The following is a 13,448-nucleotide window of genomic DNA, read 5'->3' on the forward strand; positions in this document are numbered from 1 at the left end:
AGCCTTCGGCGGAGCTGGGATGAAGCGTTCCCCGGCGAGGAGTTGGGAGTTGGTGCGTGTCACTCTCATCTGGGCTGCGCGGCTCCTCCTAGAGGAAAATATTGGTAGTTGCAAGGCACTTCCTTCCTCTCCGCCCACCCCTGTTCCCAAAAAGGAGGCAGGACCTAAAAGAGCCTAAGTGCAGTCAACAAATTCAGAGGAACGCTTAGCTCTCTGCTGGAAAGGGGGAGAAAACGGACAAGACCACTTGAAAAGCGTAATTAGCAAACCCAACACTGCCTCTTTCCACCTGCAATCAATTTCCAAACACCTACTTGCTGGGGCATGGTGAAAAGATAGTTAAAAGTAGGAAGAACCTCATTTTAGAGGTTAGAAAACAGAGGCAGGAGAGATGAAGTAATTTACCAAGGACACAAGGCATGTTAGAATAGGAGTATGTCCAGACCCTGGAGCACAGGGAGGCGGGTATTCAGACACAGGCCTCAGCCCCCGGATTATCCTTGTGTGCAACCTAGGGAAGGTGGCTTTTAAATGTCCTGCGCGTGACATCTGTCAAATACGGGCCTTTCCACCCCATTCCACTGCAGGGAAAATAAAGTGAAAAGCTGTCAACGTGCTTTAGAAAGTCAGTGTCGTTCTGCATAAGCCCGTCATGTTGTTAAAGCATCAAACTCTCGTCACCACAGGCTTTTCTAAGCAGAAAGTTCAAAAGTCCAGTTCCAGGTTGTCTGAGATTTGACAGACCAGCGCGTCATGCTATCTTTTTACTATTTAACTTTATTACTCACAGCCACTTGTAATGTCATTTATTTAACAGCTTGAGTTTACTAAATTACATATATATATATGTGTATGTATGTATGTATTTTACAGGATTCCGAGACACAAAGCCAAATTTATACCCAGAGATAAATGTTTAAGCAACAACTTAAAGAAACCAAGCTTCTTAGCACTAGAATAAAACAAAAATCCCCAGGGCATGGAAAATAGTACGGGATGAGGGGACAGTCCGGAGGGTGGGTGGGGCAAGAATGGAAGAAACACAGGACCAAGGACTTGGGGGCAGCAGATGTCACATCAGATACCCCTGTTTTTACAGGAATCAAGGAAGTGGAAAATTCTGTTCCTTGGAGTCCTTTCTGGTGCTCAGCTGTGGCTCAGCAAGCCAACTGTTCAAGGCAAAGACACCCAGCAGGAAAGGAGGGGGAAGATTCTAGACGGGGTGTGGATCACACTGTCCCGTCTTGAGGCAGGTGGGTGTTGATCTTGAACTGGTGCTTCCCCAGCTCTATCCCCTCTATCATTAGATTCAAGTCTAATGAGGCTTCCTTTCCCTCAGTGGCTAGGCTGTGTCCAACTCTGCGACCCATGGACTGCAGCACACCTGGCTTCCCTGTCCTTCACTATCTCCCAGAGTTTGCTCAAATTCATGTCCTTTCCCTCAGAACCACCCCTAATCCTTTGACTTCTGGGGTTATATTCTCCTAGAGCAGAAGGAGTGCTTATCAGTGTCTGGGGTTTTTAAAGGGGGAGTTGCCCACATAGAGATTAGGGCACAGGCAGGCGGAACACCTGCTGGGTGGTCACTGCTGCCACCAGGTTGGCGGAAAGGGCAGTTCCGACAGGAGTGGAAATCAGGCAGTCCTAGAATGCTGACTCCACTCCTTCTGAGATGACCTTCCAAGTTGGCACTTCAGACTCTGGCATAGCCAAATTCTCCCTTTATATCACCTCTGTGCCTTCTTATCCTTGCTCCCCCTTTTCCCCCTCAAGTCCAAACTTGATCTAGTCTAGCAGGTGCCAGATGGACTCACGAAATATATTCTAATTCTGGTGTTTGTGCCCTGAGACCATTTCAGGGCCATGCTTAGCAAAGAAAGATTACCTTCTTTCTTCCTCTGGGTTCATCTGGAGCCTTCATTCTGTGAGGCAGGGGAACTGACTACTCCATCTTTGAGAGACAGGTCACCATGCACTAAAAACATTGGTTAATATAAAAAGTTATGAAACCAGACATAAAATTGCAGCTTACATGAAAGGCAGCCCTCTTTAAGCTCCATGAATAAAGATCCTCCGATCTCATATATGATCATATTAGGTCTATCGTAGTATTTGCCTCTTTATATTTTCTAGATTATGAGGGGAAATATATCAGGTACTGAATTAACTCATTTGCTGCAAGTTAAGGCATGACAGAGTACCTTTAACTTATGAAACATGAAGTTGTACTTACCAAGCCTTCCTGTCTGCCTGAAATATTCTACTTTGACCAGATAGGGAGATTCTCCTTAACCCTCAAATTCCAACTCAGTTGTTTCATGCCTGACTTTTCCCAAAGGTGGAATTAATTAACTATCCCTGCATCTATCCCTCATAAGTCTTTATACCTACTTTTATTAAATATTTCAGTTTTTATTAATATGTCTACTGTTCACATTAATTATGAGGCTTCTGAGGGAGGTACTATATATTCTTACAATTTGTATCTAAAATGTCTAGGTGGGTTCCCAGCAAATAGTAAGATGCCCAATAAATATTTAATCAAGTTGAATGAAAATATAGAGCTTCCAAATTTGTATCTCAAACCTAGGTCTTTATACAGAGCTCCAGACTGCCATCCTCCACATTTTGTCATACTCCATGTTCAGAATTGGGTCTCTTCTTGAGCCCTCTCTATACCTAGCACCTGGTCTGAACCACCATCATCTTTTCTGCCTGGGTTACTGCTATTGTCTCCCAAATTCTACTGTTCTTGTTTTGCTGGAGAATTTAAACCATGACAATATTTGCTGATAAAATTAGTAATATTCTAAAGATAAAACACACTTACTTTAAAGGATTTTTGAAAACTAACACTGAATTCCCATCCACCAGGTTCTTTCATTCAACAAGTACTGGAGAGGCTGCACCATGACAGATTTGTTCTAGGAACTTAAGATGCATCAGGGAACAAAACCTACCTGACATGCTCACAGAGACCTTGCCTTCACGGGACTCGCATTCCAGTTGGGGGAGACAGTGAACAATAATAAAGATAATAAATAGGTGAATCGCTGAAGAGCCACTCAGAGAAAACTATACTAGGATAAGGGGTTCAGGAAAGCCAGGTAACAGGTAGAAAAATGCTGGGAATGTCTTCCTTGCCCAGGACTCAGCAGCATATTATGAAGTTGAGCATGTGATGGTTGTGAACATTCTGCAAGAGCACACTTGACTCTCCTCACCCTGTCCCTAGCCTTCACTCCCAATTGCATTGGTTGAGAAGGTGGCAGGGGAATCATGAAAGGAAGAAAACAATTGAGGAATGAATTTACCCTTTCTTTCCTCTGTTGAAAGCCAACAGGGGAAAAACTATTTCCTAATCTGTAAATTCTTAGCCAAGATTTATGAGGAGATCCCAGAGCCAGTATTAGAGCTTGTAATCACCATTTATTTTATGAATCTCAAAGAATTGGTATTTCTGAGATTAGTTGTTTGTCAGTTGCTTCATTTGCTATTATTTTCTCCCATTCTGAAGGCTGCAGCTCAATTCCAGAAAAATAAACAACCCAATCAAAAAATGGGCCAAAGAATTAAATAGATATTTCTCCAAAGAAAACATACAGATGGCTAACAAACACATGAAAAGATGCTCAACATCCTCATTATCAGAGAAATGCAAATCAAAACCACAGTGAGGTACCATTTCAAGCCAGTCAGAATGGCTGCAATCCAAAAGTCTACAAGCAATAAATGCTGGAGAGGGTGTGGACAAAAGGGAACCCTCTTACACTGTTGGTGGGAATGCAAACTAGTACAGCCACTATGGAGAACAGTGTGGAGATTCCTTAAAAAACTGGAAATAGAACTGCCTTATGACCCAGCAATCCCACTGCTGGGCATACACACCAAGGAAACCAGAACTGAAAGAGACACGTGTACCCCAATGTTCATTGCAGAACTGTTTGTAATAGCCAGGACATGGAAGCAACCTAGATGTCCATCAGCAGATGAATGGATAAGAAAGCCGTGGTACATATACACAATGGAGTATTACTCAGCCATTAAAAAGAATACATTTGAATCAGTTCTAATGAGGTAGATGAAACTGGAGCCTATTATACAGAGTGAAGTAAGCCAGAAAGAAAAACACCAATACAGTATACTAATGCATATATATGGAATTTAGAAAGATGGTAACGATAACCCTGTATGCGAGATAGCAAAAGAGACACAGATGTATAGAACAGTCTTTTGGACTCTGTGGGAGAGGGAGAGGGTGGGATGATTTGGGAGAATGGTTTTGAAACATGTATAATACCATATGTGAAACGAATCACCAGTCTAGGTTCAATGCATGATACTGGATGCTTGGGGCTGGTGCACTGAGACGACCCAGAGGGATGGTATGGGGAGGGAGGAAAGAAGGGGGTTCAGGATGGAGAATACTTGTATATCTGTGGCAGATTCATGTTGATGTATGGCAAAACCAGTACAATATTGTAAAGTAATTAACCTCCAATTAAAATAAATAAATTTATTTTAAAAAAAGAATTGGTATTTCAATTCAGAGCTCTTAAAAATTAAAAGGAATATGATTGCCTTGACTCTCTCTGGTGGAGTCAGAGTCACCCTCAGGAAAGCTCAGGGCCTGGGCAATGCCATCCATGTGTAGCTAGCAGGTAGAAAGGAACCAGACAAGACAGAGCTTAACAGAGACTCATGAAAGAATGTTCCCCTTTAAATAATTTAAGTGTAAAGATTTTTAAAAATGCTTTAAATATTTTGAGATTATTTTCTCTATCCTGCCTCTACATGCAAAAGCTTGTTTTTAAAAAGTAGCTGATAGACAATCCTCCAGCTTCTGTCTGGATAATTATATTGATGTGGAACCCGTTAGCTTCCTCATTGGAAACCAAGTTCCATTCTGAGATCGCACCATTTGTTAAAAGTACTTTAGCCGGAATCTGATATTCTATTATGATACCTGATTCGATCTCTAAAGCACATAGGGAAAAACTAGAAATTTAAATTTGCTTTTTTCCATGAGACACAGTTTCTGCATGTCTCACCATAAGTTACCTCTCTTCCAGGCCAAACACATGGAGGTCTTTCCACTAATTCTCATGTGATGAGTTTTCCAGACCTTATACCATCCTAGGCCTCTGCCTTAATTATATTCCAGTTCATCAAAATCCTTCATAAATTCCTGATGCCAGTATCAAATTCAATCCCATTATGATCACCACAAGATAGAGGAGAGCTATGAACCTCCAACTAGGTTTTCTGAAGTAGTGGAAATGGCAGAAGTCTTGAAGTCTGAGAGATGTGATGGGACCCCCAGCTCTGATCCAGCTTCCACTGTCACTCAGCCTATGCTCCACGGAAGTGAATTTAGCAATCTTACCATGATCAGGGCATTTCCATCCCTTCTTTGCTTTCACATTCAATCATCTCCTACTCTTTGTCTTCACATATTACTTGGTTCTTTCTATTTATCCTCTTTATTTTTAAAAGAAGAGGAAACATAAAAATAAAAAAGGAATGTGAATGAGAAAGTAATCTGAGCAGATATGAAAAAGTTTTTCATAGCAACTTTATATAAATTAGGCACACAGAATATTTCCAGTTACTAAATAAGCTATCTAATTTGCTAATTAGACTTCTCCAAGGGTATCATGAAAACCCAAGAGGAATAATACTGATCCCTTTGTGTACCAAAGGAATAGACCTGCCTACTACCTGGTGTCCACCCAGTGAAGCCAGGAAAGGTCAAGGTGAGGGGAGGAACTGCTGGAGAATTCCTGGCTGGGAAACATGCTTAGGCAGGGCGAGGACTATTGAGGAGAGAGAGGGCCTGCAGCGTAACAGCACTTTCCTCAAGGTCAGTGGCCCTCTGCAGCACATGCTGAATGAGGTAAAGGCTGAGACATATTAACCGAAGGAACTCATGACGTCTTGAATGAAAGAAATTTTGAGAGCTAAGTCAAGCAGGTCTCAACTGTTGCAGACAAATAGTAAATCACAATGTCGGTCAAAATTAAGTTTGTTTCATAAAATTTGTTTCTGACAAATTTTGTGCTATGTTTTCCTAACATTATAGAGTATTCCAAGCATATTCACAGAAATTATGTCAATGTTTCTTCATAGCAGTCCTATGAAAAAGGTGTGATTATCCTATCGTGAGCAAGCTGATGAGAGAAGCAAAACAACTGGCCCAGATCATTCAATGAGGTAGATGTGAGGGTAGAATGGGAACCCAGAGGCTTTCTGGGTCAGGTCCATTCTTGAGACTTCTCCACACCCTCTCCAGTTATCCACGCCAGTCAACCATTTTGTGTTTTTAAACCAGCAGACCACAAACATCTATCTGAGACAAAAAACTTTAAAATTTTCCCCACATATATGAATATTAATGTTTTAATTATTTGGAAGGATTACATTAAATTATTAACCGTGGTTTTCTCTGTTGTTCTTTTCAGTTGCTAAGTCATGTCCCACTCTTTGTGACCCCCATGGACTACAGCTTGCCAGGCTTCCCTATCCATCAGCAACTTCCCAGGGTTTGCTCATTCTTGTCCATTGAGTTGGTGATACTATCCAGGGCATGAAAAATTTTAGAAAGTTGCATGGAGTGGGGGAATGAAAGAACAAGGACTTTTTTACTTTTACACTCTAGTTTTCTTATTATTGAGGTATAGTTGATTTACAGTATTAAGTTTCATATGTACAACACAGTGATTCACAAGGTTAAAGGTTATAGTCCATTTCCAGCTATTATAAAATTTTCTTTTAAATCAGGGAGCATAAAAGCTGAATCCGCACAGCACAAGCTTCATCTGTATCAGAAGCTGAGTGTTCATATCATCCTAAAATTCTGCACTTGACAAATGCTGGAATGGCAAGCTCCTCTAGTAGATTAAATGTGTAATTTTCTTTAAAATAATTTGATTCATAAGCAACATTCTAGAAACACATCCATTGTATAATGTAAGATGAGGTACATCCTCTCGTCAATTTATTATATAATTTTTATGTATAACAATAGACAGTTTTTATTCTGTATGCCTTATTATCTATTTTTTATGTATTTCCTTTTTTATATTTAATGTTTTCCCAGCCCCCTTCTTCTGAAAAGGAAGTGAGGTGCCTTCTGGAGGATAATGGGCTCTCCAGTGGCTCAGATGGTAAAGAACCCACCTGCAGCACAGGAGACCCAGGTTTGATCTGAGTCAGAAAGATCCCCCGGAGAAGGGAATGGCAACCCACTCCAGTGTTCCTTCCTGGAGAATCCTATGGACAGAGGAGCCTGGTGGGCTACAGTCCACAGGGTCACAAAGAGTCAGACACAGTTGAGCAACTCAACAACAACATAAATACATCAGCTGTTTCACTTAAATGTTTATAACTCACAAAAGGGTTAATAAACATTTTGAACCACATTTGTATGCCTGATGCATGATGGGTGTTGATTCTAAAATGAAAATTATCAAAACACAACTTAGAGCCCGTTTTCTCCCTGTTCGAGTTCTCTCTGGAAATAAGTTTGTAGAAATAAACACTATTAGTAACATTAAATTATTGAAAGTGGTCATAATAAGACTGGCGGAATCAGCAGCCCAGTTTTTGTGGCACAAATCAAGGTTATCAAAGTTTCCCTGATAAAATTCCCCACTATTTTCTCACACTGCTATACCCCAAATTCATCTTTCTGAGCATGCAATTCCAATCGCAAAATCTCTTCTTTTGGCTAAGTCTTCATTTGTAGAATGGTCTTGTCAAAATTGAAATATTTATTTAAGATGAGCAATAAATTAATCTATTAGAAACTATTTACACATTCACAGAGATGAATTAAATGGTTATACAGTTTTAAAATAAAATAGTTGTTTAAAATTTGTAGCATAGTTTCACTCAGTGGGCAGAAATTTGGTGTTTCATATTTCCTACCTGACTTTATTATGGGTCAAGTATAATATACTGGGATTATAAGAAATTCATTATACATAGATATAGATAATCATAATATAATTTATGCTTATATATATTCTAGAATTTTAATTTTAAAACATAACGTATTTCCATGATAGAAAAAAACAAACACTAAAGAATACAGAATGAAAATTTATATGCAATAGATTAAGACAGAGAAAAATTTAATTAATATAAAGAAGTCTTAAAAACTGATTTCAAAAAATAGACAAATTACCCAGTAGAAAAATAAACTTTTCAAAGATGATTAAGAAGAGACAACTCACAGAAAAATAAAAATAATTATAAACATATGAAAAGATACTCAAAACAATAAAAAATTTTATTAGCCTATCATATTGGAAAAAACATATTAGTAATATACCTTATCAGTCAGGGTGTGGAGAAAAAGGCATTCTTATTCAATGTCAATTAAGAATGTAAATAGGTAAAATCTGTCTTCAGGACAATTTGACATGTTGATAAAATTTTAAATGCATGTATCCTGTATCCTTTTATCCAGAAATCCCTTTTAGAGGTATATACTTGTAAACTCACAAAATTTCATTAAATTATGTGAATGAAAGTAATGAATACAATGATTCCATATTCTTTATCTTTTGACTTTTTAAAAATGATATAGTGTTTCTATAAAGAGACAGGTAATTTTTACGTAGTCATACTTACCCACTTGTTCATCAAGGACTATTTCCTCACTTAGTTAACTCTGCCTTGAGATAAGACCAAATACCACCACTTTTCATTTCAAGAAACCAAACCAAAAGAGCATTCACTCACTTACTCAAAAGGAAAGTAGAGATTTTGATGTCAGTTCTAACTGACATCAAAATCTATGGTATTTTCACCTCATTATACTCAATTTTGAAATGTTGAAAAGATTGAAACTTTGAAAGTAACTCAGGGATCACCACCACTCTTTTAATCCTTATCAATTTGGGGGTCGCCAGATGGGAGAAAGGATTATTAACTGCTAATGCATAGATCTCCTTAGTGTGGTCACTTATTCCACCTCTTAGTTTTTGGTATATAAAGTATGCACCCAAATATTTCTCAACCTTAGAATGTTAGACATATTTCCATGTTTGGAAATTTATCTCTAAAGGTATTCATGTTTTCAGTGATTTCCAAATGCTGAATTAACACATCAGAAAGATTGATAAAATAGCTAATCAACTAGAACCTACTGTATAACACAGGGAACTCAATATTCTATAATAACCTATATGGGAAAATAATCTGAAAAAGAGTGGAGATATATATATATATATATATATATATATATACACCACTTTTCTGTATATCTAAAACTAACATAGCATTGAAAATCAATTATACCCCAGTACTAAAGATTAAATTAATAAAAGATTGATAACATCTAGGATGACAAATGCATTAGAAAAGGGGCGTTCCCATATAATTATGGTTATGTATGATTAGTAACATTTTCAAAAGGCATTTGGCTACACACATAAAATTTTAAATTCTGCAAACCCTTTGAACCATCGATTCTACTTCTGGGACTATCCTAGAGTAACATTTACCCATGTACAAAGGCATATGGACAATATTTACTCCATATTTAATGGCAATAGAGAAAAATTGATGACAAAATGCTCCTTATTATAATCAATTAAATCAAAATTTTATACAATGAAGTGGGATGCAGATATACGAAGAATGAGATGTATCAGTCTTCATTGGCATGACTTCTGTTACTGATATAGAAAACTAAAGGATGAACCAACTTTTGTAAAAATGCATAGCAAAATATCTAGGTTACCCCTAGAGAGGGGAAATGGGGAAGGGCAAGTGGGAAAAGGTGAATATTCACTCTATATTTCATATATTTTGTGTACTATTTGAATTTTTTCCAATGAGTATTTAAAACTTTCACAAATTCAGTCTTCATGTAGTTTTGCTAGTTTTTTTTCCCTCTAGTAAGCAAAGGCAACTTCTGTAATTTTTTTAAAGAGCAATAATTTTTATAAAGATGAAAGTAATACATCTGCTTTGGTTTAAGAAACAGTGTAGCCAAGTGCTGGGATAAACTTTTGACTCAAACTAAGTCTGAAATCTCTCTTCCATTAACAACACAAAGCAATAGATTAGAGAGTTTTACTTTCAATAAGAATTGTTTACATTAAAATTTGGCTTTTCCACTAACTCAAATTTCTGGAGAGGTCTTAAAACCATTCAAGCAAAAATGAGTCACAGAGAATGACGGTTGTGTTACAAATCTCCATGAGGCCTCCCTCGGCATCATGTAAGCCCAATTTACCTGTATACTGTGAAAAAAAGGAAGAGTTTAAAGTGGAATAAGGCTGGTCACTCATTGCAGCTCCCATATAATCAATCTGTTTTATTTCTTCTGTGAGCTGGTGCCCCATCTCTGGGCCTAGTAGATTATCATCTTGGTGCAAGTAGGGAGGAGACATGCATTCTTTCCTGGGGAGGAGTTCTCAGAATTCTTGGCACATCTTAGGTTAAGGTTGGATTACTCTATCATGGTAAAGGGTTTAGCTCAGGAGGTCATCTGTACTTTGTCAATTTATCTGGGCACAGGATTTGCTGGAAAAACTCTATCTCTTGCTCCCTAGAAGATTTCAAAGAAGACATGATAGCTTTTCTGCTTGAATGCTCTGCATATGCAGAGCTGTGTGATTCTTAAACTCCTGCATAAAGGAAAAGTTTTAGTTAGAGGCTGAAAATGATTCTTTTAAAAATAGAAATTCTAGATGATGCCAGACAAGAGGCTGGTCTGATTAGGCCTGGGGATGGTGTTGGTATATTTTAGATTTAGAAGTTAGAAACTGGTGGAAACACTTCTGGGTCATTACAGTGAGAGGTTTTAGTAGTGTCATACAGAGGCAATCCTAACAGACTACAATTTGCTTCTTCTTGGACTCAAACCCTACAATTACTTTTCTGCCCCAAAGCCAGGGACGTGAAACCCAGCCCATTGCCTCTCCACCTGGTCTTCCCTGTGTAGAACAACAGAGACAGCTCAGAAACAGCAGAGCTGTGACAGGTCTTACAAGTGAAGTCATCATTCCCACGTAACAATGACTGTCAAAGAAGGAAGAACACTCTTTAACTTTTGTGAAATTAAGAAGTCACTAAGCTGCTGAAAGTGCACAAAGTCAGGATTAATGAATGAGTAGTTGAGACTGATAATTTCATAGTATTATTAGTAATGTGGTCAATTATCTGATGGAAAAGCCATTTCAACCTACAATTGCACGAAACTCAGATAAAAGAAACACAAACCATAAAATAGCTAAGAAGGAAACTTGCACTTACCATAAAAGCAATTGCTTAAGCCATGTTAGACCAAAGATTTTACCAATGCCTGTGTATAGAAACTGGAAATTATTATCTGAACACCAGCTGTTAACTTTATTTCATTGTGTATAATGTCATATATAGTAAAATGTATACAATTCTTATTTCAATCATTCTTAACTATTCCACCTATCTTTTTAAGGAACCCAGTCAGAGATGGATATGATTTTAGGAAGGCATCATTTTGATATTTGGCAAAACTAATACAATTATGTAAAGTTTAAAAATAAAATAAAATTCAAAAAAATTAATTATTGCTATTACAATTTTTTTTTCAGTTTCAATAAATAAATTTCATTGTGGGAAAGATAAAAAAAAAAGAAAATGCTTAGATCTCCCTCCCAGAGAACTTAGTCCAAGAATTGTGGTTGGCAGACAGCCTCCTGAGGCCCAACCTTTGGATCTGCCATAATTTTCACACCAAGGCTTCACTTTCTTTAGGCTGTACCCAACCAGTGACTGGCAACTACAGCTGAGCCATTTCTGCCCAGCACAGGCTCTTCCAAAGGGCAGGCTGTGTTCTGTGGCTCCCCAACGACCTGACTGATGCAGTGTCAGGCTACAGTCCATGGGGTCGCAATGAGTCAGGCACGACTAAGCAAATACCACTTTCATTTTCTAAAGGTTCTTTTAAATTTTACATATATTTTTGAAGAACTTTTCGGCACTACTTAAAAGCTTGTTCCAACAAGAGTCATCACTATCTGAATGTGTTTTAGATTATATACTTACAAGGAAGCCGTGAGCAAGGGGCCCCTTACCTGAACAATGGACCTATTGCTGTTTAGAGTGTTATGAGAGAATCTTCAGGGACTTGGCTTTCTCTCTGACCCCCGTGCAATTTGCCTCTCAGCCAAAAAGTTACTTAAGTGCCAGTTGGCCATCACTCTTGATTAGCGGCTTATTGACTATACTTTGCAAAACTATGTTTGATGTTCAGGTTCAGAGTTCTTACATGAAGATCAAATAACTGGATCCATCAATTCTAAAAAATAAGAGTATTATACAGAATTTTCCTACATTCGTTAAAATGGTAACCGATGACCTAAATCAAATCCTTTATGATTATACAGTGGAAGTGAGAAACAGATTTAAGGGCCTTGATCTGATAGATAGAGTGCCTGATGAGCTATGGAATGAGGTTCGTACATTGTACAGGAGACAGGGATCAAGACCATCCCCATGGAAAAGAAATGCAAAATAGCAAAATGGCTGTCTGGGGAGGCCTTACAAATAGCTGTGAAAAGAAGAGAAGCGAAATGCAAAGGAAACAAGGAAAGACATAAACATCTGAATACAGAGTTCCAAAGAATAGCAAGAAGAAATAAGAAAGCCTTCTTCAGTGATCAATGCAAAGAAGTAGAGGAAAACAACAGGATGGGAAAGACTAGAGATCTCTTCAAGAAAATCAGAGATACCAAAGGAATATTTCATGCAAAGTGGGCTCGATAAAGGACAGAAATGGTAAGGACCTAACAGAAGCAGAAGATATTAAGAAGAGATGACAAGAATATACAGAAGAACTGTACAAAAAAGATCTTCATGACCCAGATAATCACGATGGTGTGATCACTCACCTAGAGCCAGACATCCTGGAATGTGAAGTCAAGTGGGCCTTAGAAAGCATCACTATGAACAAAGCTAGTGGAGGTGATGGAATTCCAGTTGAACTATTCCAAATCCTGAAAGATGATTCTGTGAAAGTGCTACACTCAATATGCCAGCAAATCTGGAAAACTCAGCAGTGGCCACAGGCCTGGAAAAGGTCAGTTTTCATTCCAATCCCAAAGAAAGGCAATGCCAAAGAATGCTCAGACTATCGCACAATTGCACTCATCTCACACGCTAGTAAAGTAATGCTCAAAATTCTCCACGCCAGGCTTCAGCAATATGTGAACCGTGAACTGCCTGATGTTCAAGCTGGTTTTAGAAAAGGCAGAGGAACCAGAGATCAAATTGCCAACATCCGCTGGGTCATGGAAAAAGCAAGAGAGTTCCAGAAAAACATCTATTTTTGCTTTATTGACTATGCCAAAGCCTTTGACTGTGTAGATCACAATAAACTGTGGGAAATTCTTCAAGAGATGGGAATACCAGACCACCTGATCTGCCTCTTGAGAAATTTGTATGCAGGT

This window comes from Bos indicus x Bos taurus, chromosome 20 (assembly GCF_003369695.1).
Source record: "Bos indicus x Bos taurus breed Angus x Brahman F1 hybrid chromosome 20, Bos_hybrid_MaternalHap_v2.0, whole genome shotgun sequence".
Taxonomy (NCBI): domain Eukaryota; kingdom Metazoa; phylum Chordata; class Mammalia; order Artiodactyla; family Bovidae; genus Bos; species Bos indicus x Bos taurus.